Source organism: Dermochelys coriacea, chromosome 1 (assembly GCF_009764565.3).
Source record: "Dermochelys coriacea isolate rDerCor1 chromosome 1, rDerCor1.pri.v4, whole genome shotgun sequence".
Taxonomy (NCBI): Eukaryota; Metazoa; Chordata; order Testudines; family Dermochelyidae; genus Dermochelys; species Dermochelys coriacea.
This window is the reverse complement of record NC_050068.2, coordinates 153,026,471-153,050,017: the sequence shown is the minus strand read 5'-3', so window position 1 is coordinate 153,050,017 and position 23,547 is coordinate 153,026,471.

Here is a 23,547-nt window from a genome sequence, read left to right as displayed (position 1 = left end):
CTTGCCTGTGTGCCTATCTGGTCCCTGCAGAAATAATTTGCCAGGTAGTGTGGCAAAGTTTCCTACAGCAGGTGAGAAACAAGGCAGCTCTGCCAAGGAACCTTCTTCAGAGGATTGCAGAATTCCTACAGGAAAATTTCCTAGAGATCATTATGGAGGATTCCAGAGACATCCCAGTGTATATTAACAGACTTTTCCATCGTGGCCCCACTAACCTGGGGTATTCTATCTGCTACCCAAGATCCATAAACCTGGAAATCCTGGACGCCCCATCATCTCAGGCATTGGCACCCTGACAGCAGGATTGTCTGGCTATGTAGACTCCCTCCTCAGGCCCTTTGTTACCAGCACTCCCAGCTATCTTCAAGACACCACTGACTTCCTGAGGAAACTACAGTCCATTGCTGATCTTCCTAAAAACACCATCCTAGCCACTATGGATGTAGAAGCCCTCTACACCAACATTCCACACAAAGATGGACTACAAGCCGTCAGGAACAGTATCCCCGATACTGTCACGGCTAACCTGGTGGCTGAACTTTGTGACTTTGTCCTGACCCATAACTATTTCACATTTGGTGACAATGTATACCTACAAATCAGCGGCACTGCGATGGGTACCCGCATGGCCCCACAGTATGCCAACATTTTTATGGCTGACTTAGAACAACGCTTCCTCAGCTCTCGTCCCCTAATGCCCCTACTCTACTTGCGCTACATTGATGACATCTTCATCATCTGGACCCATGGAAAAGAAGCTCTTGAGGAATTCCACCATGATTTCAACAATTTCCATCCCACCATCAACCTCAGCCTGGACCAGTCCAAACAAGAGATCCACTTCCTGGACACTACGGTGCTAATAAGTGATGGTCACATAAACACCACCCTATATCGGAAACCTACTGACCGCTATTCCTACCTACATGCCTCTAGCTTTCATCCAGATCATACCACTCGATCCATTGTCTACAGCCAAGCGCTACGATATAACCGCATTTGCTCCAACCCCTCAGACAGAGACAAACACCTACAAGATCTCTATCATGCATTCCTACAACTACAATACCCACCTGCTGAAGTGAAGAAACAGATTGACAGAGCCAGAAGAGTACCCAGAAGTCACCTACTACAGGACAGGCCCAACAAAGAAAACAACAGAACGCCACTAGCCATCACCTTCAGCCCCCAACTAAAACCTCTCCAACGCATCATCAAGGATCTACAACCTATCCTGAAGGACGACCCATCACTCTCACAGATCTTGGGAGACAGACCAGTTCTTGCTTACAGACAGCCCCCCAATCTGAAGCAAATACTCACCAGCAACCACACACCACACAACAGAACCACTAACCCAGGAACCTATCCTTGCAACAAAGCCCGTTGCCAACTCTGTCCACATATCTATTCAGGGGATACCATCATAGGGCCTAATCACATCAGCCACACTATCAGAGGCTCGTTCACCTGTGCATCTACCAATGTGATATATGCCATCATGTGCCAGCAATGCCCCTCTGCCATGTACATTGGCCAAACTGGACAGTCTCTACGTAAAAGAATGAATGGACACAAATCAGACGCCAAGAATTATAACATTCAAAAACCAGTTGGAGAACACTTCAGTCTCTCTGGTCACTCAATCACAGACCTAAGAGTGGCTATACTTCAACAAAAAAGCTTCAAAAACAGACTCCAATGAGAGACTGCTGACTTGGAATTAATTTGCAAACTGGATACAATTAACTTAGGCTTGAATAGAGACTGGGAATGGATGAGTCATTACACAAAGTAAAACTATTTCTCCCTCCCACCCCACCCCCCACTGTTCTTCTGATATTCTTGTTAACTGCTGGAATTAGCCTACCTTGCTTGTCACCATGAAAGGTTTTCCTCCTTTCCCCCCCCTGCTGCTGGTGATGGCTTATCTTAAGTTATCACTCTCCTTACAGTGTGTATGATAAACCCATTGTTTCATGTTCTCTGTGTGTGTGTATATAAATCTCTCCTCTGTTTTTTCCACCAAATGCATCCGATGAAGTGAGCTGTAGCTCACGAAAGCTTATGCTCTAATAAATTTGCTAGTCTCTAAGGTGCCACAAGTACTCCTTTTCTTTTTGCGAATACAGACTAACACGGCTGCTACTCTGAAACCTTACTTTGGGTAGGAGGAAAGAAGCAAGGAGTGCAGAGGAAGGACTATGTGAGTGGTGACAACCATAGTAACTTTGGGGTGGAAGGGTGCCGTTGTCATGTGGCCTTTAATATGCCAGACGTCCTTTTTACATAGCAGTTGTATCCTCTTTATTTCATCTAAGTACCTAACTTAGTTTAGAATATGGTTAGAGTTGCAGTTTCTGCCGCTGCTTTTGGTAGCTTGTGCTGCATGCTAATTCCTTTCTGACTGAAGCACTTACTCCTGAATGTCCGTGGTGCCTGTCCCCATCTTCACTCTGATTTGGGGACTCTTGCCTTTGAAGCTGTTAACTTCTAGAATTGTGCTGCTTTTAGCATTACCTGAGTTGAGGTCAGTCATTGCTATGTAGACTGCTGAAACTTTTTCTTCAAAACCTCAGCATTAATCAGGCTCCATCCCTTATTTACATTGCAGCTGCTGCTTGTCTCTCATCCCACCAGTAATGTTTAAAACTCAACCAGAATGGAAAGAGCTTAAATGTAGCTTTCAGGGACACCAGTCCTACACTTTACTCAACCACCATTCGGTTTCAGAAACATTCCCCACGGGGGCTGTTGCCTCAACGATGTTCCTTTATCTCTTAAGAGTGTTTATTCTGTATCAGCCTGAAAAGGCTGCATTATGATGACAACCTGGGTTTTCTACGAGCCAACGTTGATGTCCCATAGCATGAAGAATATAACCAATTTTGGTGGCATTTAAATTGATGCCTCAAACATTTACTCAACATGGCATTGCAACCTCTTAATATATCTTCTGTTGGGGGTGAACACAATGTAGGGGATGTCACATCCATGAGAAATTAATTTAGGTTGTATCTATGCTACAGTGGCACAGCTATAGGAGCTTACAGTTTGATTAATGAGAAGATGCCACAGGTGGGTGAAACTAGGCATCTTCCTAACTTATAAATATTATGTATTCTCGTCTAGGAGACCCTGCCCTCATAGAAAGAAAATGGAAGATTGCTTGCCTTGGGGGTCTGATCCAAAGCCCATTGAAACGCTTCTGCTGATTTCATTGGGCTTTGGATCAGACCCTTGGGGAACATTTCGATTTACCTGAGCTGAGCCTGAGTTTCAGGTTTGTACTGAAATTAAATCCAGGTTAGCTTCACGTGGCTTGGCGTTTCACGCAGCCCTATTTCCAATAAAGAATGGACTCAAACCCCACAGAGCAGGAGCAGCAGCCCTATAGGCCTTATGTGCAGACCCTTTGACTGGCTGAGGATGGCAAAAGCAAATAAAACAAGAAACTAAAAAAAACAAGTCAGGAGGAACACAAGTACAGTAGGATACAGAAAGCTGAAGAGAAACCAAGAAAGCATTGAGCATTGGAAAACATTCCTAAGAAAGGGAAGGGGCCAGTAAAAGCTGCTGTCAATAAGCTAGTCACAGACTCTCATTGAACTAATAAAGTACAGTTACTAACAGTGATTTGTTGACAAATGTATTGTTGGGGTGGGGCTTGTGTAAACAGGGGCATAAGCACTACTGCCAGTACCATCCCGGGACACCTCTGCAGCATTCAAACAGTAGAGTGGAGTTTTAATCCTCTTATTTCCAGTGTTTGAAACAAAGAAAAGGATTTGAACACTGCTAAAGGACTGAAACTAGCTAACATGTAGCGAGAACACTGCTCTTTATGTTTCATTCAGAAGATGGGACTCCCGGGACAGATCCCTGGGTCCCACTCAGCTGCATTTGGCATAGAACCGAGGCTAGAGGGCTGGGGTGAGAATGGGGAAGGTAACTTAAGCTACCTTCCTTCTCCCTTGATACTGGGGCCAACAAGGGGCTGAGCCAGTCCTGGACATAACTAAAAACAGCCTGAAAGCTGCTTTAAATGATGTTAGCTAAAATGGGTCCCTCTGGACAGATCCACCAGCTGGGAATTGCTGGTAACTCTCCCCGCCCCGACCATGCCCCCACAGTGTCCAGGAATGCCTGCAGGCAGGGAGCAGGTGGTGTAGAATTGGTTATCCTGGCATTACGCCATCCAGGGATTTCCCTTATGTTGTGATAATCCCCAGGTGTCCTGTTTAAGGCAGTTCTGTGAAGTAGTGCAAATGAAATGGAGCAGGGGTCCAGGATTTGGCTAACTGTATACAAACAATACACAGAAAAAACCCAGAACAGATTATTCCAGTGCACTGTTAGTGTACATCTTGCATCAGCGCTGGGTCCTGCGCCCCCTTCGTGGATTGAAGGTATTTATGCAGCTGGTGAGAAGAACAAAAGTCTCTTAAAATTAACTACTTGCGTTACGGTCTGTCCAATCTGCTGCTGGAGATTCCAAGCCTCCAATGGCTAAATGGACTTCGGCCAAAATCTTCTCCATGGCACCTAGCCTGGGCAACTTGGCAGAATGCTGGGGAACTTGGTGTGGGGCAGGGCCTCCTGGGCTGTGCAGGAACTGCAGCTGGCCCTGGAACCTGCAAGGAAGGACTGGAGGAGCCAATCAGTGCCTGTCTCCTGTCACTCCATGTCACAGTGCACAAGAAGCCCCTGCCGAGCAGTGTTTCATACTGTATAAGGACTGAACGGCCCTTGGACTGCCTGCCAGAATCCCCTCACACTGCTGCGGAAATGCACTAGCTCCTTTATGAGAGGACCCTCCATGCCCAAAGAAGAGGGCAGGATTTTCCCTTTCATATACAATCTACTCTGGGTTGGCTTTAATTCTAACCCCTACTGTGGTATCACAGTCGGTCTGAAGTGGGAAGCAGATCCATCAGATGGCTTTCCTCTCCCCTGAAATAGCATGAGGAATGCTCCTCCCGTTCAGCATCATGGACAGAGTCAAAAATGTGCTTCTATTGCGTCCCTTATCAGCAGTGATGAGGACTGAGGCACAATCTCTAAAGTGCAGCAGGAGTTAGCGCTTTGGTTTGCTGCACATAGGCTGTGTGTAAAGACAGCCTGATGGCTGATCTCCTTGTTGACCTTTGTGGTCCTGAATGAGGAGAGGAAGGATAACTATAATGCAATATCAAGAATTACGTGATGGAAGATCTATTATAGTTATCTAATCTATCCATCTGTCATACATACACCCATTTTGTTCTATATATGTATATGCTTGCAAAACCCTTAACAAATCTTCCACTATCAGAAGATTTGCTCTGACTATTCAGACTATGATTTCCAATCAAACTACTGTTTTTAGCTGCTCCTATGTCGCTTAAATCGTTTCCTTTTTTGTGCTGGAGTTTCCATGCTTGGCCTCAGCTCAAAGTTTTGAAGGAAAAATTGAAATCTCATTCAACCATTCTTACGTTCAACAAAGATGAAAAAAATATTTTTCCCATTTTTGTTTTAATTAGAAACCCCGCTGTCCAGGCTGATCCTAGGGGATACTGATTGGACAATTTAACTGAGGGGATTACAGTTGTCATGAAACAAAGCAAAAACTTCAGTTCCCCCAAGTCCTCGCTCCCTTGGGAGGGGCCGGGGAGGGGGGGGAAGAACCAAGTTATTTACCAGGGCAAGAGAAAATGGTGAAGGGGGGTGGGGGTAGGCAGGGGAAATCTTGTCACCCTGTATTAGCAGCAATCTCTGGGATATTCAAGTTCTAAGCTTTCTTTTAGAATACTCTCAATTGCAAAGATTCAGCTGTCTTGTTGTATACTGACATGCTGCTGCCCTGTTAACAACCCTGGAGCAAGCTGTCTCCAGCCAAACAATAGCAGCTGTAAAGGCAGGACCTCCCTGCACCCCCATGCCAATTGCCTCACAGGTGTGAATCACAAAGCCTAATTAGACTATTTAAATGGTAACATTATTTAGCACAGTCAATTTCTCTTCTCTCCCACTTCCTTCTTTTAAAAACAAGCAAGGAAGTCAGTGCAAAAAAACCCCAACTCCCCCCCCCAACCCTTTATATAAATGCAAGCTTAAGGGCCCCCCACAGTTAACTTTTAAATATCCTGACTTTTTCAAATGTTAAGATTAGTATGACAGTGTTAATTTGCCCACATTGTGTGTATTTTACACTAGACAATATAAACAGAAGAATATTAAAGCAGAGCATGCACTTATTGAAGAAAGCAGGAATTGCTGAGTGAGGTTCTATGGCCTTTGATACCTAGGAGTCCAGACTAGATTATCACACTGATCCCTTCTGGCTTTAAAATCTATTAATCTACAATCTGTGAATGATAAAGTACTACAGATGCACCATGCAAACAAGTTAATGGTGCTGTATGGCCTTAACTCTTGCATTTCCTGACTTCTTAGGAGGTTTCTTTATTGCAGGCTTAAGGGTTCTCTTAACATAGTGTTTTGCATTACGTAACATTGACAAGCAGCAGATTTTAGTGTCCGGCTGTTATCTTTCTCTTTTTAAAAAATTAAGTGTGAACATCTGCCAATACAATATTTCAGGACAGTCTAGCCTAGTGGATAGAGCCCTGAACTGGGACTCAGGGAGCCTATTTTCTATTTCTGACTCTGCCACTGGCTTGCTGCTAGAGAACTTGGACAAGTCACACCACCTTCCTGTGCCTCAGTTTCCCCATCTATAAAATGTGGATAATGCTACTGGCCTCCTTTGTAAAGGGCTTTGAGAACTACTGACTGAAAGTGCTATATCAGAGCTGGGTATTTATAAGCCTTCCAAGATTTAAATCACAAATGACAAAATAATTGGGGTGAAATTCACCCCCATGCCCTACCGCTGGAGAAAGCCAGGGCTTTGTGTGGGGTACCATATTGGTATGAGAGGGCCTGGAACCCACCCTAGTCAGGATGTGAAGCAGCTCTGAAGCCACTATGGCAACTTCTGGGCTAAAATAAGGGCCACAGTCTCTGGACATCCTCTAGATGCAGTGCAAAGTTCTCCAGTCTTGCAACCACTCACGTCCTGTGCATAGGGTTGCCAGTTTTGTTTGGAGGTATTCCTGGAGGTTTCATCACAGGACATAATTTTTAATTAAAGGTTAATCTTTAATTCCTAGACACTCCAGAATAATCCTGAAGGGTTGGAACCGCCATAGTTCCAACTGCGTTAGGGATGTCCTCTTCCACAGAGGTGGATTTTGTCACATGCTACTTGTCTTCATTTAGAATTATCTAAGACCCCCTCCCCACTTCATATTGCAACAGTCACTCTGGTGCAACACTGGAGAATTAGACCCAGTAAATCCACTCTATACCCAACACACTTGGTCAACCACAGTTCAAAAATATACTTCTGTTCGATTCCAATTTATACAACTGGCCCAAACGCATACATCCAATGGCACTGAAATGCCATACTGGACGTCGCACCGCCTACTCTCCCTAGCTGGAACTAATACAGTAGAAGTTACTGCTGCACATCTCTCCACAAATAATTCATCTGACGCTGGCTGAAGATGGAGATCAGGATGAGTGTGTGTGTGTGTGTGATGCCGAGGAATAGGACATGCACATTGTGGTTGGGTGCTTGCTGGAATTGAAGGGGAGTTTGTTGGTGGGGTGGAGGGAGAAGAGGGTGTTACAATGTTTGTGAGGAAGGCCTTTAGAACTTAGGTTGACAAGGAGGTGAATTTTGGCTTAATTGGTGATTTCCTGGATTTCAAGGGGTTGCATTGCTAGGAAATGAGTTTAAGCAATCTTAACTGTAAGTTAACAACATTTTTTGACAGGTTTCAGAGTAGCAGCCGAGTTAGTCTGTATTCGCAAAAAGAAAAGGAGTACTTGTGGCACCTTGGAGACTATTTTTGGTGAGGCTTTGTAAAGTGGTTTGAATGTATAGGGTAAATTGGTGTCAGTGGAGCTATATTGATTTACATCAGCTGAGGAGCTGATCCTGTATTTTTTTATTCCTAACTTCTTTTTCGTGGTTTAAATAATATTGACCCAGATTAATTTCGAAATAGCAGTCTGACATGACAGGCCGTGTATTTTGCTGGCATGTTGCCATGTGGTTGCAGTTCAAGGCCAAAGACCTCATGCCTAACAACCCATCTGAGGTGTGGTGTTATGTTCACTTGCATAAATGGATAAATGCATAAAATCGGCTGCCTGATCTTTGGGCTGAGCTTGGTTCATGAGTGCGAGGTGGACATGCCAGCATGTATCCCCCGGAGCTTCAGCACTGCCTGCTACATTTAACTGGAACTGAAAACACTTTCTTTAAAAGCTGACAGCTCTAGAAACTATCTACAGAGCAGGTACAGCACTGGCAGAGACAGTGTTAGCACCTATGCACCATTCTGCTAATGTGCCTCAAACCTGTTCTGGAGAGACCACTTCTAGGGGCTAAAGAGTAGTTCACTCTCTATGCTAATGCTAACTTTGGCATCTCTGCTGAGGCTGTGAAGCTGGGATTCCAAATATTACAACCCAAAGGAGCATTCTTATTTAAATTGCACTATACATGGGCCAGGGAACCATAACTCCATTCTTCCTCTGAGTAATAACCAAAAAATAAAGTAGCCTAAAAGACTAGAGCTGGCCAAATAATTGACATTTATAAACACAGAGGATGCATTTACTGCATGGAGAGCAACTGCTGTTCATCCCTCATCAGCCCTTAGTAAGGATACTTCTAAAGAGGAAGCCTATGCAGGGGTATGTTTAGCCAACTGTGTGCCCCGACGGCTGTAAAACTCAACAGCTCCCTTCCCCATGAATAGTTACATTAAATCCCCTATGTATTATAAACTGCTTGAGTTTAAAAAAACACCCAAATCTCTAGAGAATTAATTTAGCACTTCTTTAGTGGATTATTGTATTAGGAAAAAAGACAAGGCCAGAAAGGTTTTAATATTCACCTCTAAACACATGAGAGGTCATACAGAAATGTAATTTCTTAATGAAAGGTCTGGATTGTACATAATTGATGCTGTGGTGGGAAGTGCTGATGTGACACAAAGGATGTTTGCACCCTGTTCTTCCAGTATGCACACATGGGCCACACCTTGTGCTAATGAATCAGACTGCATTTACAATAACCGCTGGAAGCACTGCAGCCTTGTGGTAGACAATGTATGCCATGATGAATGTAAAAAGAAAAGGAGTACTTGTGGCACCTTAGAGACTAACAAATTTATTAGAGCATAAGCTTTCGTGAGCTACAGCTCACTTCATCGGATGCATTTGGTGGAACACATGATGAATGTGTTCCCTTTGGGGCGCAAACTCGGTGTGGTTTCATTCCCTTTCACTGAACTGTTCCTTTAATTTATAAAAAACCAACCAAACAATCATACAAAACAAAACACTCCACTTCCCACACAATCCCGCCCCTGGGGAGAAGATGAGACAGAATGAACCACACATGACACATTAGGCCACGGCTGCACTACAAACGTTGGCTGACGCACGTTATGTTGGCGTACAACCTCCGAAGTTTGTATCTTGCTACAGGCGGTGGTGGTGGTTTTAGTTTCTATCTCGCTCCTGAGAGTCACAAAGGCACTGAGAACACAGCTGCTCCTGACATCCTGAGGCTGCCTGGGCCCATATGCCACTTGCCTGTTTAGTGCAATGATGCCAGCTGAACTCATCCTGGTGTGGGGTGGGGAAGTGTCCTACTGTGGAGGAAGAAATAAGGCAGCCCTCCCTAGAAACCCTTTGGCAGGGGATTGCAGAGGTTTCACTAAGATCTCTCAGGAGGATAAACGGGACATCCCTATTCAAATGAACAGTGCTCTGCAGCCCCCCTCCCACCCCTGCTGCCGCCTAACTCTGCAGGGGTGTGAAAAGCAGATGCTAACTCAACATTTGTTTGTACCGTTACTTCTTCTAGTAGGAGTAAAACAATGAAAAGTCATTACCTGAATCTAGTTAATTTGAGATTGGGCTGGGTGTCATCTTTACATTTTAAATATTGTAAGGAAAAAATGCATGCAAAGTTGCCCAAGGTCCCTTCCCCTTCATCAGCTTATGTGCCCTCCCTTGGTGGGACTGGTTAGACCAGGGGTTCTCAAACTGGGTTTGTGACCTCTCAGGGGGTCGCGAGGTTATGTGGGGGTCATGAGCTGTCAGCCTCCACCTCCAAGCCCCGCCTTACCTCCAGCATTTATAATAGTGTGAAATGTAAAAAAAGTTATTTAATTTATAAGGGGGGGGTCGCATGCAGAGACTTGCTGTGTGAAAGGGGTCACCAGTACAAAAGTTTGAGAGCCACTGGGCTAGACACTGATGGAGTCTCAAACAGGGCCTGGCTCGCAGCTTTGCTGGAGTCTCCCGCCATGTCTACTCCCTTCCCCCTTGTTCACAGCAGGGGGTCTCTGTCTTGGGCTCCACTGAGATATCCACAAACTTGGTCTGCAGGGTGCTGGCAGAGTCACTACCAAGTATAACTTGCAGCCTGTTGTAGAAGCACCAGCTCTGTTGTTGCCCTCCCTGGTCTTGTAGTACACCGGGCAGCTCCTTTGCTTTCCCACAGCACTGCTGTTGTACCCCTTCCACTGTATCTCCTGTGCACTCTGCTCACAGATGTTCGTTTCTGCCACGACTACACAAGTCACATTAGCCAGTGTAGACTAGCCCATTGTCCAGGCAATCTTTGCTTGGCACAAGACCTGGAAGTTGGAGGCTGGATGGACATAGGTGGCTTTATGCCACCCTCAAAGTGCCCTGATCATGGGGTTCTCTAGGGATTGGCTGACATAAACAAAAGCAGCTTTGGGGCTCCTCTAATTTCTGCCTTGTTGCCCACAGCCCCAAGGGGCTGTTCTGGCAGTTGGAAATAGCAAGAATGCAAAAATGCTCTAGCCACACTTTCTTATCCCCTGTCATGTGTCTGTTCTGAGATCTGCAAGGGAGCATGGCATAGTATCACCATGGGATTCTTTCTTAGCCAGATGAATGTTTAGCTGGTTAGGATGACTTTACCTCCCCTCTGGAACACTGCAAAGGGCCCATAGTGGAAACAGACATTGGGCCTATGGTGTGTAATTCATACCCTAGCACAGACGGTATTCTTGGCCCTTTAAAAGAGAGGGGGAATTACATTACCATCTTTCCTCCCTCTCCCGCAGTCTGCCTTTGACAGAAGCAAACAGACAGGGAGTAGAGAATGGATTTATAGCACCTGGTTTCTCAACAAAAGTAGCTCTGAGTTTAATATAGGACAGACTGGTGTCAGTGTTCTATCAGAAGAATCGATGAAATCAGACTGATCCTGGATGTTGTAAACTAAAGGCCCGGGGAGAAAAAGGCAGCAGAAACAAAATAGTCTGGTGTAAGAGTCTTCAGTTCTCCATAACTCAAGAAGTGAATTGGAAAAATAACTCTCTCTCTGTCTGCATAGTAACCTCATCATCATCACCACTCCCACAACCGCATTGGTTGTTGGGGGCACCATCACTGATGAGCAATCAACCAATTGTCTCCACCCCTGACAATTGTGTGTTAGTGCTTGAGTTGCTACAAAGTCCATTCCCGTCCACTCTTTTATGTTGTCAATCCATCTCTTCTTCTGTCTACCTCTTCTTCTCTTCTCCTATACCATAGCCACCGACTTCTGGTGCCAGTGGGTGCTTGACCCCCCTCTGCCCCCGGCCCTGCCCTGACTCCACCCCTGCCCCACCCCCTCCTGCCCCCATTCCAACCGCTTCCTCAAAGTCCCTGCCCCAACTCTGCCCCCTCCTTGCTCCTATTTGATTCCTTCCTCAAATCCCCCCCCGGACCTGCCTCTTCCCCGCTTCCTCCCCTGAGCGGGCCACATTCCCACTCCTCCCACTCCCTCACAGAGCTTGCTACAGCTATTTGGCGGCAGCAAGCACTGGGAGGGATGGAAGAGCAGAGATGTGGCGCATTGGGAGAAGGTGGAGGCAGAGGAGGAGGTGAGGCAGGGGGGCGGGGCGGGGAGCTTGGCTGCCGGTGGGTGCAGAGCACCCACTAATTTTTCCCTATGGGTGCTCCAGACCTGGAGCACCCACAGAATCCGTGCCTATGCCCTGTGCTGTCCCTTGGAGAATGATCTTGGATAGGCCAGATGATGTTGTTACATGGCTGTACCACTTCAGCTTGGGCATCTTCATGGTCATCAGGAGGTCACAATGGGTGACAATGCTGCGGACCTCTTCATTAGTGACGTGGTCGAAGTAGGAAATGCCCAGGATTTTATGGAAGTATCTCATCTCTACTACTTGTATTTTCCGTTCAAGTTCTGCTGTAAGGGTCCATGTCTCGCACCCATACAGAAAAATGGAGATGACCAATGCGTGCAGCAGTTTCAATTTGGATTCAATGGAGATGTTCTTATTCCTCCAAATTGGCTTTAACTTTGCCACTGCTGCTGTTGTTTGCACAGTTCTTGCCCAAATTTCTGCCTTGGATCCTTCATCAGTGATGATTGCCACCAAATACTTGAACTGTTTCTCTGTCTCCAGCTCTTGTCCACTGACAGTGATATGTGAGCTGATACCGTCATGTTTATTTGTCATCAGTTTGGTTTTTTCTGCACTGATTTCCATGCCATATTTTGTGGAGGTTTCATCCAGTCGTTTCACAAGGTTGGCAAGTTCATCTTTGCTGCTTGCCAGGCCATCAATGTAATCAATGCCAGGCCATAGTAACCTAGGGATAAATAAAATCCTGGAAACCCCAGTCACACAAGTTGTCCTACTGAAATCTCTACTCACGGCCTGCAGGAGCAGACATGTTGTTACATTCAATGAATATCATGTTATCATTCAGTTTTTTTAAAAAATTACTCATTTCTCAAGACACATTTTTCAGTATTTATACTCTAAGTGGAGGCTAAAGATCCAAAAACTGTGGATATGGAATTTTCACAATCCTTCTCATCAGTTTGGTTAAGTGCTCATTTCATTTATTAGCTGGGTTTTAGCATTCCTATGGATCACTTGGCTCTTGAAATTCCATAAGTACTGAAAGTCAGCAAATTTTGGAAAGTGCTCTCTTGAGGAAAGCCCTGGAACTCTTACAACAGGAGTAATTTTCATTTGTGCAGGTTTAGTGCTCTCACAGAATAAATAAGCATTAACTATCCCTGCAACTAAACCAAAATGCAATAGTTTTGTAGCCCACCATGTGCTGTAATGAAGGCTCAGCATTTTACCTTGCCGGCTAATGTCTTTGTGAACAGAGAGTATATACCGCCAAATGAAACAGATCAAGAATAGCTCTGGCTGATGGATTTAGTACATGTAATGCCAAGCAAGTGATTTTTTGCATTTAGATGCCAACAGAATCTTGAGAGAGAAAGGTACATTTTTTATTAACCCTTCTGGCCACTGGGTGCCACTATCGATTTGTTAGGTTAACAGCCCAGCAGAAATCTCTTAACTTTACAAGAGCAATCAGGATATAAACCCTTTCAGTTAGGGTTTGTCTACACTACAGATGTTACAGGGCACAGCATCAGCACTGCAGCGGTGTCGCTGTAGCACCATAGTGTAAACATTTGCACAAAAGGGGGTTTTCCCTCACGGTGGTTTAACTACCCCCTTGAGAGGCAGAATCCTTCCATTGACCTAGCAGCCCCTATACAAGGGCTTAGGTCAGCTTAACAACATTCCTGAGAGTTGTGAATTTTTCACATCCTTGAACAACGTAGCTAGGTCAACCTACATTTTAGGTGTAGACAAGGCCAGAAATACCACTCTTTGGAAATTCAGAGTAATCATATTAAATATATGCATCCAATGAAGTGAGCTGTAGCTCGCGAAAACTTATGCTCAAATAAATTTGTTAGTCTCTAAGGTGCCACAAGTACTCCTTTTCTTTTTTGCAAATACAGACTAACACGGCTGCTACTCTGAAACATATTAAATATATGTAGGTTGCATGCTTTCTAAATGAATCTAATTTCCCTCCACTCCAGCTCTCTGACTCTCTCTAACTTAGCCTGTGTCTACACTACAGAGACTATACAAGCATGTAAGTAGTGTAAACACAGCCTGTGCTGACAGAAGGGGTTTTCCATCAGTGTAGCAAGACCACCTCCCCCAAACAAAGTTAGCTATGTCAATGGAAGCACTCTTCTATCAGCATAGCTGCATCTACACTGGGTGTGAGGTTGGCGTAGCTACTTTGTCATGGGTGTGGAGGTTTTTGACTTAACTACCGCAACTTAACTTTTAAGTATAGCCCAAACTAGGTGTCAATATCATTCAAATCACTGATAAAGAGGCTGTGTAACCAGCTCTCATGAAGCCGGATCCAGCAAAACACTTAACGCTGTGTTTAACATTACGTAAGTGAGTAGTCCCATTCACAGTGCTTTGACTTCAATGGGACTACTCGTATGCTTAAAACTAAGCACATGCTTAATTGCTTTGCTGGATTGGGACCTCAGAGTATCAGGATCTAAGAGACAGCACTTTGCTGAAAGGACCATAGCCCTCCCAACTAAGACTGTGCATTACCTTTGCCAACATGTTTATAGTCATATAATCCATGACCAGGGAGATAAGCCCAGTTCTGTCCCCATACCCAAAATAATTGTAACTCCCGTTATTCTCAGGTAATTCTGGCAGCGGGTAGACTGGGAGCCTGACCTATAATTCCCTTCTCTGTACCTCTCTAATTACCACCCTGTTTCTCTCTTCTTCCTTTGGTCTCCTAAACTGTTGAGCATTCCATCTACATTCACTGCCTAGAATGATGTTCTCTCTTCCAGTTTAACAGGTTTCAGAGTAGCAGCCGTGTTAGTCGGTATTCGCAAAAAAGAAAAGGAGTACTTGTGGCACCTTAGAGACTAACAAATTTATTTGAGCAGTTTAACTCTTCCAGTTTATTTTTGATTCTCTCTGGTATGGGTTCTCCCCTCTCCACTCCACACAAAGGGCTTGTCTATCCACAGAAACTGCATTGATTTAACTAAAGGTGTGATAGAGAGACAAGATGGGTGAGGTAATCTCCTTTATTGGACCAGATTCTGTTGTTGAGACAAACTTTTGAGCTTACATGGAGCTTTTGGTAATGTCAGACCAAATTGGTTAAACTGGTGCATCACATAGACACATCAGTTTATATCTGGTTTCTATCACTTTAGTTTGCACTTGTAAACTTACAGGGCAAGCTGAACCAATATAACCAGTTTTAAATTAATATTAATTTGTGTGCCCACTCAGGATTCTACACCATTTTGCAAATTGATGTAACTTAAACCAATGCACCTTCTGTAGACAAGCCCTAAATTGCAGGTAAATTATAGGTGCAAGCTAACCCGATATAACACAGGTTTAAAGAATGCATTGGTCTGATATCCCACCTATGCTAACACTGGTGCAATGTCTGTGTATAGACCAGGCCTTAATCACAAACAGAGCTGTGCATTAGCTGTGTCAAGAGACAGCAATATTTTAAGAGGGTCTTTTGACATGGCTCATTCTGTGGTGCAGATGGGATAATGGGAGCATTTTTGTTGGGGGGAGGGAGGTTATTTTAATCTCTCTGCTGCCATTGATACCGTTGATCACTCTCTCCTATGCTTTCGGCTTGCACAATTCTGCACTCTGACTTTCTGCCTCCCTCAGTGACTGCTCCTTCTGTATCTCCTTTGCCTCCTCATCCTCCCTTATACTCCTTGAGGCTTCTGTTCTCAGTCCCTTCTCTCTATAGTTCCTCTCTAGTTGACCTCCGCTCCGCCCATGGTTTCAGCCACTACCTTAGTCCCTGTGACTCCTAGCTTTCTACCTTTTGATTCTTGATCTACACCTATTTTTCCAGGCATATAGCTCTAACTCTCTGAGATGTCTTGGTTATTCCTTGGTTACGTCACAGCTCCCCCAAATGTAATCTTTCTAAAACTTGTTTTTAATCTTTCCTGCTAAACCCTTTCAACCCACCTCCCCCCTTCTCTGTCACCCCTATCAACTCCACCATCCTTCTCATCTCCCAGACTCCCAACCCTTGTTATGTCTGTCTGTTCTCTTTCCCTCGCAACCAAAACATTCACTCTGACTTAAATTGTCCCTTCTTTGCACTCTTCCCACTACTTAAATCTCCTTCCTGCTTCTCACCTCTCCCTTCCTTTCTTTTTCCTTTCCCACTGCTGCAGTCACACCACCTCTTTGAATTATATCACTGGCTTTGTCTCTTATTGACTCAAATTCAGGCTCTTCATCCTCCCCTCTAAAGCGATACATGATCTCAACCCCACCCTTACAGCTCTGCTCCAATTTCCTTCTGCTCTGCCCCTTTCTCCTTAAACTCCTCCTAATTATCTATCCCGAGGGTTCTCAAACTAGGGGTCAGGACCCCTCAGGGGGTTGCAAGGATATTACATGGGGGCTTGCAATCCTCCACCCTAAACCCCGCTTTGCCTCCAGCATTTATAATGGTGTTAAATATATAAAAAAAGTGTTTTTAATTTATAAATTAAATTATATTTAATCACACTCAAAGGCTCGCTATGTGAAAGGGGTCCCCAGCAGAAAAGTTTGAGAACCACTGGTCTATCCTCTCCATAACACCCCTCTCCCTCCCCCTCAGTTTAGCATCTTCATTCACGCAGCTCTCTACGCAGAACTGTCCCCTGTTTTTTTTTGCCTAAGCATTCTGCTTTCTTTGATACTCTCCTTAAAACCCACTTCTTTCCAGAACACTTCCTTTCTTCTCATCACTAACCTTCCCAGATCTGACTTCTTGTTCCATGCCTTGTCGCTGTCTTCTCAGATTTCGATTGTAAGATACTTTGAATAGGGAACATGTCCCACTACATGTATGTAAAGCCCCATGTGAATTTACAGTGCTATCTAAATGAAGTTATGACACTGTGGTTACATTGGTTAGAGGATAATTAATCAGGAGAAAAGGACAGCTTGTATTCTGATACTGATGAGTTTGTAAATACTATTCCCAGTCTCGCAATTGCTGTACTCTCACAACTCTCATTGACTATCTCCTCACTCATGTTGGATGATTGATACGCAATGATCTATTTGGCATAGCAGAGCAGGGGTGGAGGGATGCCATCAGGGAGACAGTTATGTCTCCCTGATGGTCTAACCCAGGGGTGGGCAAACTTTTTGGCCCAAGGGCCACATCTTGGTATGAAAATTGTATGGTGGGCCATGAATGCTCACAAAATTGGGAGAAGGCAGAAGGGGTGAGGGCTCTGGCTGGGGGTGCGGGCTCTGGGGTGGGGCCAGAAATGAGGAGTTCAGGGTGCAAGAGGGGGCTCTGGGCTGGGGTAGCGGGTTGGGGTGCATGGAGGGGGAGGGGAAAGGATCTAGCTGGAGATGCGGGCTCTGGGATGAGTCTGGGGATGAGGGATTTGGGGTGTAGGAGGGTGCTCCAGGCTGGGACTAAGGATTTCAGAGGGTGGAAGGGGGCTCAGGGCTAGGCAGGGGGTTGGGGCATGGGAAGGGGTCAGGGGTGCAGGCTCCAGACTGCGCTTACCTAAAGCAGCTCCTGGAAGTAGTGGCATGTCCCAGCTCTGGCTCCTATGCAGAGGTGCAGCCAGGTGGCTCTGTAGCATTAGCTACAGTTCCCGCCAACGGGAGCTGTGGGGGCAGCGTGCGCAGCCCCCTGGCTGCCCCTAAGTGTAGGAGCCGGAGAGGGGACATGCTGCTGCTTCTGGGAGCCTCGGCATGCATGCATGGAGAGGCCTTGGACCCTGCTCCCCAGCAGGAACTTGAGGACCAGTTTAAAGCAGCTGGAGGACCGAATGTGGCCGCCAGGCTGTAGTTTGCCCACCCCGATCTAACCTGTTTTAGATCATATTCTAGCTGGGAATCAATGGAGAACAGTGCCAAAACAGTTCCATGGGCCAGGAACACAGGAGAGCATTTGGCCCATAAACTTCGATGAGAGTTGAGTGCACAGTGATTGTAAGATTGGATCTTGATGCATAAATGAGTGTCTCATTTTGAAAACCATGGTTCACTGAAACTGTTCTGTTGGTTTTCAGTGTAGCTGCTTGGTTTAGTAAAAGTTTGTAACACAGTCCAACAACAGGTAAGGTGTTTTCCTTTGCCCAAATCAATGTAATGCATTCCATTTTCTAAGGGACATAGGACTACATTTGTAATTAACACAGGCATTTTCTCCTTCATGCCTTTTTAAAAATGCTTCTAACTGCTCCTCTGAGCTACATCTTTCACGTAAAATAAGGCTTTCTTTGCAGGAAATAACCATGTCATTAAGTAAATATACCTTTGGCTGATGACCCTTCTCAAAATCTGGAACTTCTTTCCTCTCATTAGACCACCATAGAAACTGTAGCTATTAGCAGGGTGTTTGTGTTTCTGGATTACCATGTTCTAGGCAAGAAAAATTGCTCCTGAGATCATTTAACCCCCCTGTGGAGATGACAGGAAGGAATTAATCTGCTGTTGCTAATCCGCCCTTTACCGCTGGACCAAAAATTGGCATTGATGGGGGTTCCTCTCTTGGGGAGCCTGCAATAGCATTCACAAGCTATACAACCCCTCGGACCCTGCCCCCAAATCGGGGAATATTGGGAGATCAAAAGGACAGATAGTTCAGGAAGCGTATGTAATTTGGGGAGCCTGCAATGGCATTCACAAGCTATACAACCCCTTCTGACCCTGCCCCCAAATCAGGGAATATTGGGAGATCAAAAGGACAGATAGTTCAGGAAGCATATGTAATTTGCTCTCATGTTTTGTGCTTTCAATTGCTGGTTTGGGAGGGATGTCCAGTTTTCACTATATTATTACTCTATGGTCTAATCCATGACAGCAAAGCAAAAAAGCATTCACAAATATTCTTGCCAACCAAACTCTCCATTGGTTTTGCTGCTATTTGCAACCCCTTTTCTGCCCTTTTGCATGAACATGTGGGTGCATGAGGTTTTTAACCCCCAGAACGTCTATGGAAAGTAAAATGCACTGGTGTGAATAAGTGCTTGTGAGCGTATTTGCACCAGAAGTGCTTTTGCATCAATTTTGGAACACTTTTTATTGTGCACACAATAGAGTCAATGAACAATTCAGAATGTTTGCAGACAGCATGCAAACAGAAAAGAGAGCTCCTGTTTCTAGAGCTTAGCTCTGTTAGTCCTGGACATAGGTCATGCCATGTGATGTAGGTGACCAATCATATGGCATGAATAACAAACAGTAAATACCTCTAGTGACTAGCTTGCTGGGGAGCAATTGGCTAGAAACAGTTCACACACACTACTTTTCAAACAATTGTAACTAATGAAGAAACCTGTACAAAACCAACTTTGCATAATTTGTGAACAGAAAAAAGCGCTACATTTACAGGACAAACTACTGTATTTGCAATGAGTAGTGAGAAACTAATGCAAAAATATAGAGGGCTTGAGCCTATTCTCACTGGAGTCAAAGGCAAAGCACTGATTTCAGTGGGAGCAAAACTGGGCCTAGCAGTGGTAGGTTTTTCACTTTGAGAAGCTGACAGCTCCCTTCTCCAAAACATTGGGAGCCACAGATATGCCATGTATCTTAGCCATATACAGTGCAAGCACATGCCTGGGACCCTGCATTCTTGCAGGTCTCACCATTCTGCCCTGACTTGGGCAACTTGCAGGCTGTCCTGAATGCTTCCTGTGGCAGCAGGACGGAGGAAGAGGAGGACTGCGTTGCCCAGTCCTCATTCCCCCTGCCCTCCAGCTGAGCAGGAAACCACAATTAATAAAGTGTGCTGGGCCCTGAATACAAGAAGAGTTCTTCTAACCTTGAGAGAACAAAAATGAAGTGCATGCTCAGGCAATATTCAAATTAAAAGGGGGGAGCTTGGAGGGGTTCTATACCTGTGATGATTATTTCCTGCCTCTGAATTTGCTGATACAATCCCTGCTGGGGATGACTTAGCTGTAGCTCATAAAAACACTTCACAAGGGTGATTTTTTTTACCTTTAAAATGCACCAAGTGGCAATTTTAATGGGGGGCGGGGGATGGAGAGTTTTGAATATCCCCAGTTCCCTGCCTTACAAAGGCTTCACACCTCCCTCCCCCCTTTCAAATGACTCCACTCTAACACCGCTCTCAGGAACACAGGGGCACCATTAAAGCCTGGGAAATTGTGTGTAAATGAATATTTTTATCTTTTTAAGGGGGAAAGAAATGGAGAATGTGACATAAAAACTATTGTGTGACATTAATCTTCCATTTTTGTCAAGTGGTGATGGGGGAATAGGAGGCTATTTCCATGGGGTTTGGGAATTGCAAGAAGCACACCATGAATTTTTTTTTAAATTCCTTCGAACACAGGGAAGTAGGGAGAATCCTCAGTATTTCAGCAATGTTCACATCAAATAGACAGACCGTGTAGTTATTATCCTGTTCCTAGAAGGAGGTTTGTTTTACAAATATCCAAGATGGACACCTTTGAGACTCTTGTCATGTCTTGGGTGTCCCTGCACATACAAAGCTGCCTTCAGTGTTTCCTTGGGACCTTTTGAAAGGCTTTTGTAGGCCGTCTGTTGATCCTCTAGCTTTCTGAAGCTGCTCTCCCTACCGCCAAATCACTCTGAAGACGCCACACTGACAGTCGCATTGAAGCTGGTTCTGAGGCTGCTGCTTCTGTCTGTACATTTTAAACTCTGATGTTGGATGAAACCGTGCCTCCCTATGAATGAGATTATTTGTCTTCTGTGTTTCAACCATAGGGCAGCAACAGGTAGAAGTCATTATATCCAGACATGTTCTTTTATACTGATACTCCAGGTTTTGAAACTCTTCTCGGCTGCAGTCAGGGGTATTGTATTATTAAACCAAAGACTGATCATACTTCTGGAGAGGATGCAGATAAATCATTACATTGTCGTTTTTTTCTTAGTTTTTGTTTGTTTCTTTGTTTGTTTGCAGGATCACTTAGCCTTCACAATCAGGCTCCAAGTAATATTTAGTTTCAGAGTAGCAGCTGTGTTAGTCTGTATTTGCAAAAAGAAAAGGAGGACTTGTGGCACCTTAGACTAACAAATTTATTTGAGCATAATCTTTCATGAGCTACAGCTACTTCATCGGATGCATTCAGTGGAAAATACAGTGGGGAGATTTGGGTAAGTTTAGGGAGGCACTCCTATGTATTCTGTTGCAATGAAAGTAGACTATGGACTCAGAGATAAGTCTCCTTAGATTAGTTTGCTACTGGACATTGTGGAATAATAAGCAATACACCTAAGCATTTAATTCAACTCTTCTGAAAGTCAGAAATCCTACTTCTGCTAATTGGTTAAGGTGCAGAAGGGAGTGGCTCCAAACTCCAGGAGTACTACGGCTGGGATCCACAAAAGAACTTAGGCACCAAGTGTGGGGCTTAGGCACCTATGTCCCAGTTGTGGCTCCACTGTGCTCCACAAAACTCCTGCTGAACGCTGCAAATGCCTAAACTCACTTGATATCTAAGTTTTCGGGGTAAAAAATTCCCTCAGCACCTATGTTTCCACCTCTGAGCATGCGCAGTGCTGCCTCACTCTAGGCATCCAGACGGTTATTTCCCGCCTAAGCCCTAGAGCAATCCACAAACCAGGGGAAGACAGGCATTTGGCCTCCTAAGTCACGTGTGGGGCCTAATCCAGCAGGCGTGCTCAGAGGGCCTGCTAGATTGGTCCCATTCAGAATCTGGCTGGAGGAGGCAATGGTGCCCCCATTAACTTTTAGCCCAATGGTTAGAGCACTCATGTGGGATGTGAGACACCAAGGTTCAATTCCCCCTTTGCCCAATGGGAAGAAAGGATTGGGGTCTCCCACCTTGCACTTTAGCCACATTGACCTATGGGAGATCCTGATGTGGGGCTCCCTCAGTCTCTCCCGTTGAAGCTATTCCACTCTCTCTGAATAACAAGTGAGTGGAACAGGAGGACTGGATCCAGGGTCTCCCACCTCCCAGGTTACCCTAACCACATGGCTACAGAGTCCTGCTCTCTGCTCAATCATGGGCTGGAGAGAGGGACTCCCTAAGCCAGTGGTGGAACAGTTCAATAGGAGAGATTGAGGGAGCCCCACATCTGGATTTCTCATAGCTCAGTGGCCAGAATGCTGGCTGGGAGGCATCCCCACCCCATTCAGATCCTTTCTTTGTGTCCATCCCCTACTTCTCCTGCTCTGGCTGCTGTGTGGGGAGCAAGGCAGGTGCCTAACTTGTTCCCACAAGAAATGCCTTAGGCAGCCTTAGCCACCTGACTCAAGGCCATCAAGCAAGTGCCCATTTTCCGATTGCTAAACAGAGCTCGGGGCAGGGGGCTGGGACAGTTTGTACAGCATGGGTGCTGAGAGCCATTGAACCCCACTGTAAACCCTGAAGACGATGGAAACCATTTCAAGCTAGGGGTGCGGCAGCATCTCCAGCACCTCTGGCTAGGTGCCTCCCTGCAGTCTGGATTTAAGCAACTGTCGTAGAGAGGGGCAGGGCTTAGCACACACCCATCTGGCTGGCATCTCCCACTGCCTAGTGTAAGTGACTCTCCACCTGGCATGCTGGCTTTGTGGAGCCTATTCTCAGGCACCTCTCTCTCCCCTTTCGTTATATAAGACATCTATGTGCCTGAGCCCTGGTCTACACTAGGCATTGAGGTCGAATTTAGCAGCGTTAAATCAATTTAACCCTGCACCCGTCCACACGACGAAGCCCTTTTTTTTTACTTAAAGGGCTCTTAAAATCTATCTCCTTACTCCACCCCCGACAAGGGGATTAGCGCTGAAATTGGCCTTGCTGGGTCGAATTTGGGGTACTGTGGATGCAATTACATGGTATTGGCCTCCGGAGCTATCCCAGAGTGCTCCATTGTGACCGCTCTGGACAGCACTCTCAACTCAGATGCACTGGCCAGGTAGACAGGAAAAGGCCTGCGAACTTTTGAATTTCAATTTGCTGTTTGGCCAGCGTGGCGAGCTGCAGGTGACCATGCAGAGCTCATCAGCAGAGGTGACCATGATGGAGTCCCAGAATCGCAAAAGAGCTCCAGCATGGACCGAATGGGAGGTACGGGATCTGATCGCTATATGGGGAGAGGAATCCTTGCTATCAGAACTACGTTCCAGTTTTCGAAATGCTAAAACATTTGTCAAAATCTCCCAGGGCATGAAGGACAGAGGCCATAACAGGGACCCGAAGCAGTGCCATGTGAAACTTAAGGAGCTGAGGCAAGCCTACCACAAAACCAGAGAGGCAAATGGCCACTCCGGGTCAGAGCCCAAACCATGCTGCTTCTATGATGAGCTGCATGCCATTTTAGGGGGTTCAGCCACCACTACCCCAGCCGTGTTGTTTGACTCCTTCAGTGGAGATGGAGGCAACACGGAAGCAGGTTTTGGGGACGAGGAAGATGATGATGATGAGGTTGTAGATAGCTCACAGCAAGCAAGCGGAGAAACCGGTTATCCCGACAGCCAGGAACTGTTTCTCACCCTGGACCTGGAACCAGTACCCCCCGAACCCTCCCAAGGCTGCCTCCCGGACCTGCCAGGTGGAGAAGGGACCTCTGGTGAATGTACCTTTTA